The sequence below is a fragment of the Myotis nattereri genome (genome assembly GCF_964212035.1).
Source record: "Myotis nattereri genome assembly, chromosome: 6".
NCBI lineage: Eukaryota > Metazoa > Chordata > Mammalia > Chiroptera > Vespertilionidae > Myotis > Myotis nattereri.
Window position 1 is genome coordinate 43008850 of NC_138081.1, and position 19389 is coordinate 43028238.

The following is a 19389-nucleotide window of genomic DNA, read 5'->3' on the forward strand; positions in this document are numbered from 1 at the left end:
ACACACTGACCGGGCTGTTGTTGTTTTTGAAGCAACATAATGTTTGTGAGAAATTTCTGTGTAAATATTATGGTAGTCACAAATAATGTTGGATTACTCTATATTTAAAAAAATATCAGTTACCATGCATTTCATTTAGCATGAATAAAATCAAAAAGTCCAGAACCACTAAGCTAAAAATTTCTTTGGGCAATAGAACTATATCTATTTCAGGACTAAAAAGTGCTTTAAATTCTAAATGTTAAAAGGTGTTTTGGTAATGTAAATTACTGCACTTCTTTTGTGATCTACTGTCTTCTCTCTAAATTACTGAACTTCTATAATAATTAGTTTTCTTCTTCTAAGTTATATCACCAAAAGTGACATTTGGTACAAACATCAAATTGAAACAGAGCTTTCTTGTTTGTGTCCTTGCCCTTCAGGGCAGCCGCAGGGAGAAGAATGGCCTTTGGGGTGATGCACAGGGTTGTTGCTAAGTGGGAACCTCCTGCCTTTCCCCGGGCAGCAGCAGCTCTCTCACACATCGCCACTAGCATAACCGTTTCAGAAGGGGTTTGAAAGACTGGGCCTTGTCACTTGCCTCACCTCTCTGCCTGCTGACCAGAAGCCTGACAAACAAAGAAAAGTGAGAGTGACACATGGCCATCACCTACTGTTTCCGGGATCTCCCATAAGGGCAAAGCCTGAATATGGAGCTGAGCATGCCTCCAGTACACTCCCAATGTAGAGAAAACAAAACCCAGTAAAATTAAAACTGCTAAGTTAAATTATTTACAAGTATATTAACTGGGAAAAGAATGTGAAAACTACATAGATTTTTTTGTCTTGATGTGTTTCTAGTATCTTTATAGATGGCCTTTTAATTTTACTAATAATTATACAGTCATATCTAATGTGTACACAAATTCGATTTTTGCTCTAACAGTGTTCTAATTGTTCTATACGGTGGAATTCGTTGTAAGGCAGACTCACTGTATATCTTATCCATGGACAGTTATTATTGGAAGTACAAGAAAAACTAATTAACATTTAGCATAGTCCTCCACTATGAATCTGTGACATTGCATGGATTAGATGTATATTACTGGGTTTATACTATTGTATTTCAGTGTTACCATTACTTCTCTGTCTTTTTGGTCCAAGATTCAGAAATCTAAACCAGGGTAGTCAATGTCTGAGTTACTGTCTAGTGAAACATCAAAGAAATGTCTTCCCACAGTTCCTTGCCTTCCTCTATTTACTGTCTTTTGCATTCTTCACACTATTAAGGTGTAATGGAGACCAGGGGAAATTTATCTCTCTCTTTTTAAGCATGTCTCATATATTTGTCTGAGTGCATAGGCTTTATAATGATAGGCACTTCCAAAGAACCTAGAGATAAAAACAAGGGATCTAAATCAATGTCCAGAACACCAGAGCCATTATTACTTGATATGAGACAGAAAAGCAGGCCTTATTTTTAACCTTTTCTCAGGATTAAAATAATGGGAGATGAAACTCGTGTTTTAGCCAGTAAGAAGAGATAACAGTGCTCGGCTGGTGTGGTTCAATGATTGAGCATTGCCCTATGAACCAGGAGGTCAGGGTTAGATTCCAGTCAGGGCACATGCCCAGGTTGTGGGCTCAATCCCCAATGTGGGATGTGTAGGAGGCAGCTGATCAATGATACTCTCTCATCATTGATGTTTCTATCTCCCTTTCCCTCTCCCTTCTTCCCTGAAATCAATAAAATATATTTTAAAAAAGTAAAAGAAGAGACAGCAGCAAATTGTTTCGAGAAGGAGTCTGTTTCATAAGAGTATGGTATGAGGGACAAAAACAGAACCTTGACCCAGACTACACCAGGTATGAGCCCCTACACTGCTTCTTATTGTGTTTGTGAACCTTGAACAAGTTATTGAACTCTCTGTGTCTCAGTTTCCTCAACTTGAAAATGGGGAGAATGGTACTCAACCCATTGATTCTTATTAAGATTAAATGAATTGAAAAAAGTGCTTTATTAAGTGAACAATCCTATCTAATAATAGACAAACATGGTAATTGGCCCTACCTTTGCTATGTCTCCCATTGGCTAATCAGTGTGATATGCAAATTAACCGCCAACAAAGATGGCGGCTAATTTGCATACTGCAGGAAGGGCGGGACAGCGCAGCCGCCAGCGGAGAGCCATCATCCAGGTCCCCGTATGCGACCCCATAAGCCGCCGGCCTGCTGCCAGTGATTGGATCCGATCCCGGCCGGCCCCAGAAGCCCCAGAAGCCACTCAGAAGCCAGTGATGGGGGGAGATGGGGGTCCCCTGCCTAGGCCTGACACCTCTGGTGGAGGCATCAGGCCTGGGCAAGGGGCCGATCTGGCGATGGGAGGGTGATCGGGGTCGACGCCTCTGGCCAAGGTTGATGTCAGGCCTGGTCGAGGGTGGAGCCGGTGATCGGAGGGAGATGGGAGTCCCCTGCCCAGGCCTGAAGCCTGGGCCAAAGGCATCAGGCCTGGGCCAGGGGGGCTAAGCTGGAAATTGGTGTGAACTACAGAGGAAACACCTTTTCTGACCGCTCATTGGCTAAGCTCCCTGTATGCCACTGGTAATATTCTTAGTAACTTGGGTAATAAGAATCCAAAAAGGTGATCTAGGGTTTTTCACCACACTCCTGGAGAAAAAAAGGAAGGTCCGCTGCTGGAGGGCTAAGAAATGTCATATCCTGTCCTGGCTGGTTTTGCTCAGTGGATAATGCCTTGGCCTGCCGATGGCAGGGTCTGGGTTCAATTCTGACCAAGGGCATGTACCTAAGTTGCAGGGTCCTCCCTGGCTGGGGCCCAGGTCAGGGCTCATGCAGGAGGCAACCAATCAAAGTGTTCCTCTCACATTGATGTTTCTCTCTGTCTTTCCCTTTCTCTTCCACATTCTCTAAAAATCAATGGAAACATATCCTCAGGTGAGGATAAAAAAAAAAAAAAGAAAGGTCATATCCTATGAAAGACACATCTTGAAAATGCCTAAAGAAAGTTGTCATTTTTTTCATGGTGAAGGGACTGGAGTCCGTGTTGATGAAAACACTTTGGTGGCTGCAGTGACTGGCAGTGGCTGCAGCAGCGGGGTGATGGTGCTGGTGCATTCTCCTGATCAGTCTGGTCACCTCCCACAAAGAGAGGCCAGACTGCAGCTTAGGGCCGCACCCCAAGGGGAGCAGGGAGTGGGCCTAAGCCGTCACTAGGACATCCTCTGAGGGCTCCCGGTATGTGAGAGGGGGCAGGATGGGCTGAGGGACACCCCCCCCCCAGTGCACGAATTTCGTGCGCCGGGCCCCTACTCAATAAATATTATCTGTAATTATATAATACATCATGTTTAATTACCTCCTTTTGGCCAACTGTATAGAATAAAAGGATATATAGCTTTTCCTATCAAATAATTATGAGGAATAGATAAATATTTATTAATTTAATGAAGTTGATGCCCACCTGAACAATTGTGACATTACATAGTTGTGATTATCAATTACACTAGAGGCCTGGTGCACAAAAATTTGTGCATTGGGGTGGAGGGGTCCCTCAGCCCAGCCTGCCCCTTCTCACATACTGGGAGCCCTCAGGGGACATCCTACTGACAGCTTAGGCCCGCTCCCTGCTCCCCTCGGGGAGCAGGCCTAAGCCACAGTCTGGCCTCCCTTTGTGGGAGGCAACTGGGCTGATCAGGGGAAGGCACCAGCCCCATCACCCTGCTGCTGCAGCCACTGGCAGTCACCGCAGCCACCAAAGTGTTTTCATCAACATGGACTCCAGTCCCTTCACCATGAAAAAAATGACAACTTTCTTTAGGCATTTTCAAGATGTGTCTTTCATAGGATATGACCTTTCTTTTTATTTTACTTTTATTTTTATTGCTTAAAGTATTACAAAGGGTATTATATATGTGTCCTTTTTTTTCCCCCCTCCCTTGACAATCCCCTGGCCTCTCCTACCCCCCAGTGTCTTATGTCCATTGGTTATGCTTATATGCATGCATACAAGTCCTTCAGTTGATCTCTTACCCCTCTCCCTCCTGCCCCCCAACCCTCCCCGGCCTTCCCACTGCAGTTTGACAATCTGTTTGAGGTAACTCTGCCTCTGTATCTATTATTGTTCAAAAGTTTATAATGGTCCTTATTATCCATGAATGAGTGAGATCATGTGGTATTTTTCCTTCATTGACTGGCTTATTTCACTTAGCATAATGCTCTCCAGTTCCATCCATGCCGTTGCAAATGGTAAGAGTTCCTTCTTTTTTACAGCAGCATAGTATTCCATCGTGTAGATGTACCACAGTTTTCTAATCCATTCATCTACTGATGGGCACTTAGGCTGTTTCCAGATCTTAGCTCTGGTGAATTTTGCTGCTATGAACATATGAGTGCATATATCCTTTCTGATTGGTGTTTCTGGTTTCTTGGGATATATTCCTAGAAGTGGAATCACAGGGTCAAATGGGAGTTCCATTTTTAGTTTTTTGAGGAAACTCCATACTGTCTTCCATAGTGGCTGCACCAGTCTGCATTCCCACCAGCAGTGCATGAGTGTTCCTTTTTCTCCACATCCTCTCCAGCACTTGTCGTTTGTTGATTTCTTTTCTTTTCTTTTTTTAAATATATTTTATTGATTTTTTACAGAGAGGAAGGGAGAGAGATAGAGAGAGTTAGAAACATCAATGAGAGAGAAACATCGATCAGCTGCCTCCTGCACATCTCCTACTGGGGATGTGCCTGCAACCCAGGTACATGCCCTTGACCGGAATCGAACCTGGGACCTTTCAGTCCGCAGGCCCACGCTCTATCCACTGAGCCAAACCGGTTTCGGCTGTTGATTTCTTGATGATAGCCAGTCTGACAGGTGTGACATGGTACCTCATTGTTGTTTTGATTTGCATCTCTCGGATGATTAGTGACTTTGAGCATGTTTTCATATGTCTCTTGGATTTCTGAATGTCCTCTTTTGAAAGGTGTCTATTTAAGTCCTTTGCCCATTTTTTATTGGATTGTTTATCTTCCTTTTGTTAAGTTGTATGAGTTCCCTATAAATTTTGGAGATTAGGCCCTTATCAGATATGACATTAGCAAATATGTTTTCCCACGCAGTGGGCTTTTTTGTTGTTTTGTTAATGGTTTCTTTTGCTGTGCAGAAGCTTTTTATTTTGATGTAGTCCTATTTGTTTACTTTCTCTTTAGTTTCCATTGCCCCAGGAGCGGTATCAGTGAAGAATTAACATTACATAGTTGTGATTATCAATTACACTAGAGGCCTGGTGCACAAAAATTTGTGCATTGGGGGTGGGGAGGTCCCTCAGCCCAGCCTGCCCCTTCTCACATACTGGGAGACCTCAGGGGACATCCTACTGACAGCTTAGGCCTGCTCCCTGCTCCCCTTGGGGAGCAGGCCTAAGCCACAGTCTGGCCTCCCTTTGTGGGAGGCAACTGGGCTGATCAGGGAAAGGCACCAGCCCCATCACCCTGCTGCTGCAGCCACTGGCAGTCACTGCAGCCACCAAAGTGTTTTCATCAACACGGACTCCAGTCCCTTCACCATGAAAAAAATGACAACTTTCTTTAGGCATTTTCAAGATGTGTCTTTCATAGGATATGACCTTTCTTTCTTTTTTTTTTTTTAATCCTCACCTGAGGATATGTTTCCATTGATTTTTAGAGAATGTGGAAGAGAAAGGGAAAGACAGAGAGAAACATCAAAGTGAGAGGAACACTTTGATTGGTTGCCTCCTGCATGAGCCCTGACCTGAGCCCCGGCCAGGGAGGAGCCTGCAACCTAGGTACATGCCCTTGGTCAGAATTGAACCCAGACCCTGCCATCGGCAGGCCAAGGCATTATCCACTGAGCAAAACCAGCCAGGACAGGATATGACATTTCTTAGCCCTCCAGCAGCGGACCTTCCTTTTTTTCTCCAGGAGCGTGGTGAAAACCCTAGATCACTTTTTTGGATTCTTATTACCCAAGTTACTAAGAATATTATCAGTGGCATACAGGGAGCTTAGCCGATGAGCAGTCAGAAAAGTTGTTTCCTCTGTAGTTCACACCAACTGCCAGCTCGGCCCCTGCCCAGGCCTAACGCCTCTGACCAAGGTGCAGGGGACCCCCAGCTCCCCACGATCGCTGGCTACGCGCCTGCCCAGGCCTAATGCCTGTGGTCAAGGTGTTAGGCCTGGGCAGGGGCCCCCCAGCTTCCCGCCATCGCCGGCTCTGCCCCTGCCCAGGCCTAACACCTCTGCCCGATGCATTGGGCCTGTGCAGGGGTCCTCCAGTTCCCTGTGATCGCCAGCTCTGCCCCTGCTCCCCGTGATTGCCAGCTCTGCCCCTGCCCAGGCCTAACGCCTGTGGCCAAGTTGTTAGGCCTGGGCAGGTGACCCCCTAGCTCCTGTGATCGCTGGCTCCGCCCCTGCTCCCCGCCATCGCTGGCTCCCCATGCCCAGGCCTAATGCTTCTGGCTGAGGCATTAGGCCTGGGCAGAGGACCCCCAGCTCCCTGCAATTGCCAACTCCGCCCCTGCTCCCCGCCATCGCCGACTTTGCCTCTGCCCAGGCCTAACGCCTGTGGCCAAGTTGTTAGGCCTGGGCAGGGGACCCCCCAACTCCCGTGATTGCTGTCTCTGCCCCTGCTCCCCACCATCGCTGGCTCCCCCTGCCCAGGCCTAATGCTTCTGGCTGAGGCATTAGGCCTGGGCAGGGGATCACTCAGCTCCAATCGCTGCTGGGTGCCTACATATGCAAATTAACTGCCATCTTTGTTGGGTTAATTTGCATACTCATCCGATTGGCTGGTGGTCTTAGCAAAGGGATGGTCAATTTGCATGTTTCTCTATTATTAGGTAAGATTGGTTTATCAAATGTTACATGTAATACCATGGTAGACATGTTAGTTGTAGGGAACTTTTATTAATTACATTTGTAACTGGTTCTTGGAGATGAATTTATCAATATTTTGTTTATTCCAATTTTTAAAAAAACATAGTTAAACTTACTAAAACATATGAAATATACTTTCTTCTTGAATAAATGCTATATGGTATTAATGTTTTACCTTGAAAAAATTTTAATATAAATTGTTTAGGATGTTTTTATGCCTCATTGGTTCAAAGTTTGAAATTAATAATAAATTCTGGCAAAAAGAAAAAGCCACTAATGAAAAGTGCTCAATAAAATCTAAAATGACAATAGCATTCTATTTTCTAGTTTTATATTAAAAAACTTGTCTGAGAAAGATAATTACTATCTGGACTAAAATCTCACATTTTCTAGCATGGAGTAGGCATTTGCTATATTCTTAAAAATAAATGAAAACATACAGGGTTGGGCAAAAGTAGATTTATAGTTGTTCATATGGAAAAAGACATGCAGGTTATGATTATTATAGTAGCTTTATTACCTCAAAAGAATGTCACAATGGCACAGTAAACTTAATTAAAAATAATAAAAATAATACAATAATAAATATTTAAATAACAATATAAGAATTAACTTGGTATTTCATGTACTCACAATTGTAACCTACTTTTGCCCCAACCTGTATATAAAGAGATCTAATTTTATTCCTGATTCCAGAATTTAATATTTGTTACTAAGATTTAAACTTTAAAATGCCAATTTAAATTTAATACGTTACAAGATGAACATAGACAATATATAAAATAGCATTGGGTCCTTTTTTTTAAAAGACGACATTAGACTCTAAGCCTCATGAGAACAGAGACACCCTCTCTTGTTTGCAGTGCTTTCCCAAGTTCCCTGAATACTGCCGGGTGCATGGCAGGTGCATGGTGAGTTTATTTGTTATAGTTGATGCTCTTTTATTGGACTAGAGGAAATGGGCATTTGTCTTCACACCAAAAATAAAAGGAAATAAATCAGGAAGGACTAATGAGAATAATAATTTTGAGCTATGCTTTTGCTCTTTTTTCTCATTCCTTCTTGTGGGAATATGGATTTTTGAGAGGGCACTGAATGTATAATTTAGATGTATTTTTGACTCCTGTTATTCTCTTGATTGTTGAATATTAGCATTTCAAAGTGTTTAGACCATTCTAAGGGGTGAATGTTAGACAGTAATATTCATACAAGGCTAATAGAAACATTTGTTTTAAAGATTTTACCAAAGATTTTTTTACTTTAGATTTAAGATACTTCATTACTTGGATTATTTTAAATTTTTGACTTTTTTTTGGCTTCATAATAACAATAGCTAGGATAATAACAATAGCTAGGATAATAACAATGCCCCTATGATTTATTAAGTGATTACAATGGGCCAGGCACTGTCCGAAGCACTTTATATGTACTGCCAGGGTAGTTGTCAGAGGAATCATGCAACTGGGCACAAAGTTACTTCCATTTTATAGATGGAGAAACAGGCAGATAGAACTTGACTTGCTCAAGTTCACACAGCAGGCGAGTGCCAAAGCCAAGTTGTAAGCCCAGGAAGTCTTTTCAACCCTTATTATCTGATGAAATCAAAGTCTTTATAAACTTTATAAATAATAAAAATTACATATAAAAATTACAAATGTTATAGGATGAACACTCCAATTCAATTAACGAGTATTCAAGGACCACTTTGACAAGGAGAATATTCTGAGATGTCCTACATTATATCACAGCAGGCTGGAAGGTGGAAGGAAGAGAGGAGAGAGGTTAATCAGTGAACTGCAGGCCAAAACCAACAAAAGACTTCTTACATTCCTGAGTGTAAGCTGCAACTTTGAATGAACGTCCATGTGGCTATTTCCATGATTATCAGAATAGCCAACCACCAGATGCCTTGCTTATGCATGAACTTTCCGGACTATTGCCCACAACCAATCCGAAAGAGCAAACACTTCTTCCTCTTGGACGCTGCCCCTGTCCCAGAACTAGCCCCACCTTGCCTCTCCCACTCCCTTCATCTATAGCCAATCTCAATTGTTTCAAAGCAGCTGACATCTTTCTTCCCCAAATAATGTACACAAGAGCCTCGTCAGCTCCAGGATGGTGGACATACTGTAGTCTCCATCTAGCCCTAGTGCTAGTGTTTTAGGCTGCGTGCCCAGGACCTGCTCCTTTTCTGGCTAGCACATGGCCCAATAAACCCTTTCAGAAAAGCCTTCAACTGCAACAACTTCTGTTTAACAACTTAATCACAGTTTTCCCTTGAGAAAGTATAATCACAAATAACAAAGTTTCCAAGGATTTGGGGAAAAAAAATTATATCCTTTTGTTCTTGTGTCAGTCATGGAAACAGAAACTCCTCTAGGTATTTTAAACAGAGGGGGCTTAATATAGGGAAGTGGTCACAAGGTTTTGGAAAGGCTGGAGATGAAAAAAAAAAAAGAGTAGGTGGTGCAATTACCCAGAGATTAGTGATTACATAAAGGCACTTCCATGCTGGGTATCGAAATAAAGGGCCCACACTCTGTAGCCAGGATTACCGGAGCACCCAATGGTGCTGCAGGGCCATTGGGACCACAACAGTCACTACCCTGAAGAAAACCAGGAGCCCAGGAGACTGTAGTCACCTGGCCCATCACAGCTTCCTGTCGAACCAGAAGAAAGGCTGCCAGAGTCACACTGCTCCTGCCGCCCGAAACCATGCTGCTAGAGCAGGAAGTCCAGAGCCCACGGGCACTTACTGCTGCTGCTATTGCTCAGGACACAGGACAGAAAAGGAAAAGTGGCTTATCCTTTTCTGCCACCTTCGATCTCCTGCCCCTGACTCCCATCGACAGGACGAGGCTCAGCCACATGGCAAGGGAGTCTGGGACGTAGAGATGTCAGAGTTCCAGCCTCCAGTGATACAAAGCAGAGAAGGTCAGAGCCAACAGGCAATTTTCTGTTGTAGCAGTTGAGTATTAGAGGCAACAGAAGCCAACAATAGGTTCCATTGTACTTAGTTTACGCAGGAGAGTAAGTAATTAAAGCGTATTCTGTAGAGTCCACAGAGTCTCGGAGAGGGCTGTTGGGCTTTCAGGGTACTTGGCCAGGTAAAACACCCAACTGTACAGAGGGGGCTGCTCCAGCAAAGATCACATTGCCACCTTTGGGCACAGACACCATGCTGCGCACTGCTGACACTGTACATTACACATCAAAATCTCCTTCACTGTTTAAAGCCAAGTACCTTCCACTGTCAATCTTCCTCAAAAAAATAAAATAAAAAAAATGGATTCCACATGGTGCCTGAGTCCTCACATGGCTCTCTTTGGAATCAGTCTTGCATCATGTCTTTCTCACATGCATATCTTTAAGAGAGGTTGGGAAAAGCAAGGTTTCCACTTCTACCTCAGGGAGGTGGTGCTCATAATGTCATTGAAGCCTGGGATAAGCCATTGTTTGCAAACTCCCCTATACAATGACCATGAGTCATTAACATTTGTTGAATACTTAATACATGCCAGCCACAGTTCTAATCACTTTACAGATATTCACAATACTATGAGGTAGCTATCATTATCATAATTTCTATTTCAAATGAGGAAACTGAGGCATAAAGGGATATTTTTAGTCAGCTCATGGTTCCATAGCTACTAAGCACCAGATCCAAGATTTGACCTTAGGCTTTTTGGTTCCGAGTTTGAGCTCTTAACCACTGGACTATGCTATGCATAGTAAGTGATATTATTACATAGTCAGTAATAATAGCTATTTATGTTCCTTTTTCCCCCCTGAAGGTTAGGACATGCAGAGTTGAGAGATCAGAGGAAACCAGAGAGGTGTTCAGGGGCCAGGCCATGAAGGAGCATGGAATTATGTTGATGTGTAGGCCAGTGGTTCCCAAACCCAGCATTATATTAAAATCACCTGAGCAAGAACAGTGGGCAGTGGAATTCAGATCTGAGTGACTCAGTAAGTATATAAGGAGGGAGAATAAAAGAGTATCAAACACAGAAATCTCGTTGTTATTGTTTTGTTAAAAAAATTTTTCTTGTATGTATAGGAAGAAGAGTCCAGGAAACAGAATGAGAAGGACTGGTTAGAGAGGTTAGAGGAGAAACAAGGGAGAATGTTATTTTAGAATCCAGAAGAGATCACTTGAAGAGAGTGAGATTGGCCGCGAATATCAAATACTGCAGGGATGTCAAGTAAGAGAATGAAAAACTGACCTTTAAATATATAAACTCAGTGGTCATTGAAATGACCTTAGCAAGAGTAATTTCATTACTATAACCGAAGCAGCAACAAATTGTAAAAGATTAAGGGCTGCAAAGGAAGATGTAGAGACAGGAAGCAAAATAACTTACTGGAAGGGTGACTGAGAAGGAAAGGAGTAGATACAGGTCATGGGTAAGCTCTTTGTTAAGATGGGAGAAACTTCAATATATTTACATGATGCTGAAAGATCCAACTGAGAAGTTGATGATGCAGGAAAGAGAAGAAATAATTGATAGTAAAAAGACCTTGAGTAATTGAGAGCAGATAGGATCTAAAGAACAGAAGGAGGGACCAGACTTGGGTAGAAGTTTCTTCCTCCAGGACAAAAGGAAAAGATGGCACAATTATGGATAAGTATATCTTTGCAGGGAAAGGAGTGTGAGAAAGATCTTTCCTGATAGACATCTCTGAAACTCCCCTGGGAACTATAAGGAAATATCTTTTGAGGGAGAAGAGATTAGAGAAGGGATATTATATCTAGAGGGAATGATGGATGTGAGGGACTGCTACTGAAGGAATTGGGAAAGACACCCAACCAAAGGGTGGCTTAGTGACCCCAGGAGCTTGGCTGAGATGAGAGGCAGTATATTTTCAGTGTGATATCTATATTAGTTGTTAGGGGACTGGGCATAGGAAGTATAGAGGCAAATGATAGGTTTGAGAAAGGTCTTTAATCACAAGGATTGGAGCATAGGGGAATTGATTCTGATAAGAAATTTGTTGAAATATAAAATCTAGGCAGGATTGAAAGGAATTTGGACAGGGCTGGGGCGTGGATGAAAACCCACAAGAAAACAGAGATGGTCAGAGCATGGGAATGAGCTCACAGATAAAATGTGTTAGGAGCAATGGAATGAGATTTTTGGAAGGATGAGGGCTGTGATCAGAAGGGCTATTTAAGCTGTTCAAGTGGCTCAGGATGTGACCCTGGGAATGGATTAACTGAAGAGGATCAAAGGTAAGGGTTGCTAGAGATAAGAAGCTCAGAGTGGGGATGTCTCAGAAATAGTTAGAGCTGTAACTTAAGAAATGAAAATTACTTTTAAAATAAAATGATCATGTGAGAGGGTTTGTTTCCTCTTACAACTAAAGTGATGGCGGGATTACTTTGGTGAATGTCTTGACAGTTAACTTTGATTGTTGGGAGTTCTTTAATCAGCAATGTTGCCATGCAAAAATGTTCATGGCTGTCCTTAGTGGGCAGACTAACTGGTGAAACTAATAAGTAGAAAAACATATTACAGATCAAACAAGATAGAAAACATAATATAGTCTATGCCTCAGCCCAAGAACCAGGCAGATATTTGATTACAGCTTTTTCATTTAAAAAAAAAGGATGGAATTAAATATGAATAAATGATACTTTGCTTTTCCCTTTGCTCCTTTTTTTTTTTTTAATTTCAGTGTCTGGCAAAGCATCTCCAAACAATGTTCACACTTAGAAATGCATGCAGGATCACTTGGTGGTAAATTAAAACACACGTCAAAGGCAGAGATGAGGGAATTTTGGCTAAGGACAGATAACAGGAGGGATGGGTCTAAGGAGAGGAGAGAAGAGGATACTTACTTAATCACTAAACAAGAGGGGCTGTGGGCCCCAGGGTCAACACACTGAAGTGGAACACACTGTCTTCTCAGAATAAACTTTCTCCTTCTGACTTCCCTATTTCTGATAGACCCCTGCACCTTATAATCTGCTGGATTTAAACAATGGGAGACACTTTCCTTTTATGCTTCTCACACCCTCATTAGTCCTGCACACACCACATAAGGCATTGAGGCTTCTTCATTAACCCTTCATCCCATCTCCCACAGCCCGGAGAATGACCTGTCAGGTTCATGACACGCCACTGCTGGCAGTTAAAATGGGAAGGGGGAGCAGGGCCTTAGCATCCTGCCTAATGGTGGCCACGTGGGTTGCCTTGGAGATTGCTGGCCTTGCCTTGGGAATGCTTCTGTGGTCTGGATTAGGAGACTCTCCTCTCACAAGGATCTTCCGCCTTCCAACCTTGGGGTAATATTCTGTTAAATGCAATGCAACTGTGCCATTTAAAAAAGCAAAACAGGGGTACAGGCTTAATTCTATAGATTCAAAGCTTTCAGGACATGGAAGGGTCCTAGATCCTAAAAAGTATTTGGTACACATACACAATCATGCACAATTCCACTCACAAACTCTTCTTGGAAAATTCCCACTTAAAAATGAATGTCTTTAATTCTGCTATACCAAACACCAAAGAGGTATGCCTTAATTAGGAATTAAACATCCCCAAGGTCGAGATGTTCATGGCTCTACTAGTTAAAGTAGGTGAACTGGTGAAACATATAAGCCCCCAAATGTATAATGGAACAAATAAGAAAGAAGTTTATTTCTTGCTTATGTAAAATCCTAAGTGGATTTTCCTTGTCCATAGCTGGCTTTCTCTCAAGCAATGATTCAGGAACCCAGGTTCTACCATCTTCCGCATGCAGTTTCAAAGGTCTGCTTCAAGCCAGTGAAAGGAAACTGGGTGTGAAGGGTTGTTAACACACGTAAGACTTTCCCAGGCCTGCAAGTGGCACGTAGGACTTCCACTCGCGTTTCAATGGCCACACTCAGTTAGATGGGACACATACTCTGTGTCCAGGAAGATGAGACATGAGGTTGACGAAGACTTAGCGGTTTTTACCACAGTGCTGCAGCACCTGGATCAGTGTGGGGATTTACAGGAAGAGCAGCTGCTCTCCTGTACCCAGCATGGTGATGTGGGTACACGGGAGACTCCTGGCAGGGGAACAGGTCGGACCTTTAAACGAACAGCATGTCAGTGATTCCCTTTAAGGGGAAATATCTCCACTAGATATTCTAATAACGTCTCCTTGTTGTGTAAAATACATCAGAAAGGAGTTTTCTTAAATAAACACACTATTCAATAATACAAAGTTGGCAAATTGACAGATGGAGATGTGGGCAGTGCCAGTTTGAAGGAACTAGGCAAGAAGCCCAGGATGAAGAAGCAAAGCCCAGGCAAAATTCCAAGAATGCCAAGGTAACACCGGCATGAGGAATCCAATAAGTTAATAGAAATCAAGAAGCCATAGGAAACTTGGAGCAGAGTAAACTAGGAGTCACAAAACCTGAGACCTAGCCCTACCTTTTACTGGCTGACACAGGAGAAGATGCCTACCCTCTCTGAGTTTGATTTTTCATTTGTAAATTTGTGGAAATAAGTGTCTATTTCACAATAATTGACTGAAGATTCAAATGAGATGGTGCGTGTGAAAACTCGTGTACCCTGGCAAAAGTCGAAAGAGGGATAATTTAAAATCTATTTCTATTTTCACACACTTTGGGTTTTGAAGAGGGCTCTTTAGGAAGGAGGATTTGGAACCTGCTTTATATATAAGTCAGTCCCTAGTCATGAATCGGAAGGAGGCTGAGGAGAACTAGCTAGTGTGAAGGGTTGTCCTTCAGGCTGGGGAAACTTTGCAGATTCCGTTTCCTTCAAACAGTCCTGCCTTCTTGCATGCCTGTCTTCCTCTCTTTCTGTCTGCTTTTCCTCCCTCCTTCCCTTTTTTCCTTATTTCCATTCTTCCTTCCCATCTAGGTTTTCTTCTTTTTTTTCTTTGTTTCATTTTCCTTTCATTTTATTCTCATGTAGTTTTTTTGTTAGATGAGCCTGGATATTAAAGAGAGTATAACTAATTTCTTATATAAGAATTCTAGACAGGAGCTTGCTAAGGTTGGGTTTTAAGGGTTGAATCAATTAAACAAACAGAAAAGATGCACTGCTCACAGATGTTTATTTGGTGTAATTCTGGGGGGGGAAATGTACCCTTTAAAATGATAATTCCCTTTGACCTGCATTAATTTTTCAAAGTACGCATCCTAAGTAAATAATCAGAAATAGAAAGGTCTTATGAACAAAGATGTTCATAATAGTTTAATTATAGCAGTACAAATTTGAAACAGCTAATTGTTCAATATTAGATACATAATAAATTAAAGTATTATATTCACAATAAAATATGTAATTGTTAAAAATTGTATTTATTGATGTTTCAGCAACATGAAGTGGTATGATAAAATAGCAAATGAAATAAGTAGACTACAAAGTGATCAAAACCACATCAAAATTGCAGGCAGGAAAAACCTAGAAGGAAATGCATGACAATTCACTATGGGGGAGGGGTGAATATTAGTGCGTTTTCCATTCTTTCTACTTTTCTGTATTATCTATATTTTTATAATGTACCTGTATTTTCTTAAATTAAAAATATAAAGTCAGTTTTAGTTTCTAGGAAAGGTGTTGATGCTAACTTGCCTCATTTTAGCCCAGTGCAATTATACTAAAATCTGGTGTAATTAACAGCAAAACAGATGCACTTTGTGCATCATAATGTAAATAATGGTTTTCAAAAGTGTATAGAAATACGTATACAGATATCTAGGTATGGGTTTAACATTACTAATTTCCTCTCTCATAATTCATAGTTTTGCTTTACAGGATTTAATTGGTAAGAATAAAATGTAAATTGTTGGTGCAAAATTTTTTTTAACTATATTTGTATTGATTACAGAGAGGAATGGAGAAGGGAAGATAGAAACATCAGTGATGATAGAGAATCATTGATTGGCTGTCTCCTGCACACCCCACACTGGGGATCAAGTCCACAACCTGGGCATGTGCCCTGACTGGGAATACAACCCTGACCTCCTGGGTCGACACTCAACTATTGAGCCACACTGGCTGGGCCAAAATTTTTGATCTCTGTCATTATGACAACATGGATTCCATGGCCTGACTTACCAGCATTTGCTTGTATCACAAGGACTGTGTGGGAGCCAGTCTGTGTGAGAGTGAACTTTTCTGTGATTTGATGAATCTCCCTAACTCTAGCCACCGATAGCCAATGAAACTGTGCCTTCTTTGTAGAATATGGTAATAGGGACTATACATAATGAAAATAATCACTAATAGACATTGACAAACATTATCAAACATCAAGACCCCTCAGACATTCCTGGGAGTGACTGGGTCCATTGCAACCCACAGTAGGAGATGAAAGAAACTCAATGTAGCCTCGTTCAAATGTCCATTAATTAATCAGAAAATACTGATCTAGAGTGATGTTTTCAGGAGTTTCAGGGAAGATTTAAACACCTTGACTAGTCACTACTAGCTGAGAAGAGATGAACAGATTATCAGGCAAGCAGGTCATCAAAAGTTGGTCCAGAAAGTCCAAAGGGACTGTTGATAATGTTCTGGAAGAATCATATGGTATTATAAGATATTGCTAAAAAGACAGGGAATGCTGGCCAAAGTATAGCCAAATACTATTTTTTAATTTAACCTAAAATAAAATTTTGCAAAACATAAAAAGTGGATATGAAAAGTTCCTACCTTAATATTCACAACTTTATTTTGATTCATTGAAAGGTGTACCAGCTCCTACAGCCTGGTAAAATTTCATTTAATATTAAAATTATAGTACAGTAAACCATGAAGTTTACCCATAAGACTAAAAATGACAGATTTAGAATGGGTAAGGAAAATATACCACAGCTGACAGGGGAAACATATTAGCTGAATCTGAATATCCTGCCCATGCAAATGAAGGTACACTCTGAGTCAAGGAAGCGTCACCGCGTATTTATGACAACAGGAATTTGTAGGTGTCTGGCTGCAGGTGAACCTCTCTAATATTTGGCATCAATATTAGTCCAGGCACGAAGCTGTATTGTATTTCCTTGCAGAGCTTTCATGATAAAATTGAAAATAGTGATTTGTGATCACTGCACTATAGATCAATCAAAACACATGGATTTTGTGCTTGGTTTTATTTGAAGGACCTGGATCAGAAATTTGTTTTATGCTCAAAATCTCAAGTCAGTTTCTCAAACTTCAATGTATATAAGAATCCCTTGGTTTCTTAAAAAAATTAAAATGAAGATTCAGGAATAAGCAAAATTAATCTTTCATGAAGGAAGTAAAAATAGTATGTATATGTGTGATTTTTTTTTTTTGCAGGATTATAACTGGGAGGGACATGAGGGAATTTTCTGGGATATGTAAAATGTAATACATGTGTAAAATGTATGGACCACTTCACTTAGGAATTGTATGCTTTACTAAATGTGTGTTATTCTGCGGTTATTATTTTTAGAACAAATATAATTAAATTAAAAAATGAAGATTTTAAAGTCATGCTATAGAAAATATGCCTAAGGATTGGACCAACTATAATAAGGCTGGGCCTATTGTGGGCTGGAATGAACTTGTCTACCAAACATCAGATATGAGTAACAGGGAAAGGGGGACAAATTTTAACTTTGTTCCTCATCATTTTGAAACCCCCACCCCACACCTATTTCTATAGCAAGCAACGTCTCAGCTATGATTTCTGCACTATTTCGGCAACTATAACCTCCTACAGGCATCCAAATTAGTCAAATCTTGAAGGTTTTACCTTTCTATAGTTAATGGAACAATAATTGAGTTATAACTCTTAGACTTGCATAGTTATTGTGCATGAGAACTGGCTTTTCCATTTACCTTCTTTAAGGCCTGTTTCAAAACAGAAACGGCTCTTTATTCACCCTTTGACTGAAAGAATCTACCCGTCAGACCTAACCTCAGCAGAATGGAAGTATTTTCCCCACCAAGAGTTACTTTACTCAGTCCTCTCATGTGGTTCACGGAACTCTCAATCGGCCCAGTCACCCCAGGGTTTTATTCCTCATAGACATGAGCTTATGTTCAGTCCCCAGAGGATACAGTGTGGGTAATTCTTGCTGACAATAGTCTCCTCAAGTCTGTCACTCTTCTTATTGCTCATCTGCTTTTCCAGAGGAAAGCCACTGAAAGTACTGCAAGTGACAAATGGAACATTCTCCTAAGCTAAATAAAAAATGATCAGCCATACCCCGCTGTTGCCGAGTTACACACAGGGACATCATGCAATGTGTCAGGTCTACCTAGATACATTCCACTTGTTCACTAACCACAGTGCCCCCAGCAATGACCAGGAAAGGTAAGGGAGAAAGAGTGATCCCAGAACTAACTTTTTTATGTCCCCCAGTTATGAACTCTTTTGCTTCCAGATGTTAAACAGTTGCTAATTTCTTCCAGTCTTTAACATGGCTTGGCTCCTGGCCATGAAACAGAAAGAAAAGATGCCAGCTGAGATAAAAATCCTTCTGCACATAACAAGCACACGCATTTTTGAGCAAACTACAACCAGACTTCAGATGCCTGAGGTATAGGTTGGCTGAATGGAGACATGGAGAAGTAATCAGTTGTCGGTTGTCTAGCCAAGCACATGATTATCTAGTTGTTTGCGTATTCTCTGCCAAAACAGAAACATCAAAGAAGCAACAAAATACCAGAAACTAGCACTGCTGTAAAAGAAGGCACTGCCTTTAATTTGCTCATTTACTCAACAAATATTTATGGGATGCCTACCATTTGCCAAATATTGTTCTACGCACCAGGCATACAATGAGTAAAAGACCAAGAAACAAAAATAGCTCTCTTCTCGTAGTGTATGAAATGTTTTATGACCGAGCTAAAATAGAACTTCTCTCTCAAATTTTAGGTAAAATTAAAGAAATCAAAGAAATTTCAGACATATTTTTTTTATTATTATAATCATTGTACTCAGAAGAAAAGTGAGGTGACTTCCACACACACGAGAATAAATGAAGATGGTGCAGAGCTATGGTACAAAACCACCTGGATCTCTCCCCATGCCTTCCTCAGGGCCACCTACTTAACTGTCTCAAACTCATTAGTAAACCGACCCCCCCAAAAATGGTCGAACATAATGAATTAAATGAAAAAAATCACAACATTTCAATCTATTTCTAAATACAGAGGACGTATCTTTGTGAAATGCTTGAATTTTCTTAGACAAATGTGATGTCAATAGTACTGATTCAATGACTTTGTTCTACCTTCTTTGCTTTAAGTCCTATATCACATGGTTTGCTCCTTCAATAAGCAACAATCTTGCTTCCTAAAGTCATCTTCCTAGTCAGATCTTTCTCCTTAATCTAGTGTTTTTTCACATTTAAATATCCATGATAACTCCGTAGTAACTATTTTATATTCTGAATTACTAAAAGGCACTGAATAGTCTTGCAAATCATGGATATTAAAGACCTAATCATACCCTATAGAATGCCACAGCAGGAAGGAACCTTGGGAATAACCTAGTATTTCAGATCTCTAGTCCCATTTTTCAACCATG